Below are 579 nucleotides of genomic sequence, written 5' to 3'. Positions count from 1 at the left end.
GTGTGAATGCGTGCAATAAGGCCGGTAAATCCTGCTCCCTTGACCTTTAAACAGACCTTAATGAAAATGAAAGTAAATAACCTTATTACCCTCTTCCTATTCTCCCTCAGCATTGAAAATAGAAGCTAACATTTTCTTTTGATTTTCCTGCAATCTTCAGTAAATTACACTTTAAATGTATTTCTAAGTAGCTCCAGTACTCTTTATGTTCCGGGATCAAATGTCAGTCGCGAAAAAAAACACTAAATAGAAGAGGAAATATGAACAATCACAGCTTTTGTGACAATTTGCCTTCATCCCTGATATAACAGTCTCATTAATTGCTAATCAAGCACACTTAGTGCCTAAAGTTACCCTAAAATAACAACAATATGTGAGAAAAGATAAACAACAGCGTTGAATGACTGTGATTAAGGGTGTATTTGGTGTGTTTGTTGGGTATAAAGTCCCATATTTTCTTCTGTTTTGTGCTGTTAAATTTGTCTGTTTTCCTTGTGTATATAGTATCCTTGTGTGAATTTCTTGGTTATCAATTCTCACCAACTCCTGTACTCTCTGTCTCTATGTACAGTTTCTCAG

This window comes from Penaeus monodon, chromosome 29 (assembly GCF_015228065.2).
Source record: "Penaeus monodon isolate SGIC_2016 chromosome 29, NSTDA_Pmon_1, whole genome shotgun sequence".
Lineage (NCBI taxonomy): Eukaryota > Metazoa > Arthropoda > Malacostraca > Decapoda > Penaeidae > Penaeus > Penaeus monodon.
This window is presented reverse-complemented; position numbering follows the sequence as displayed.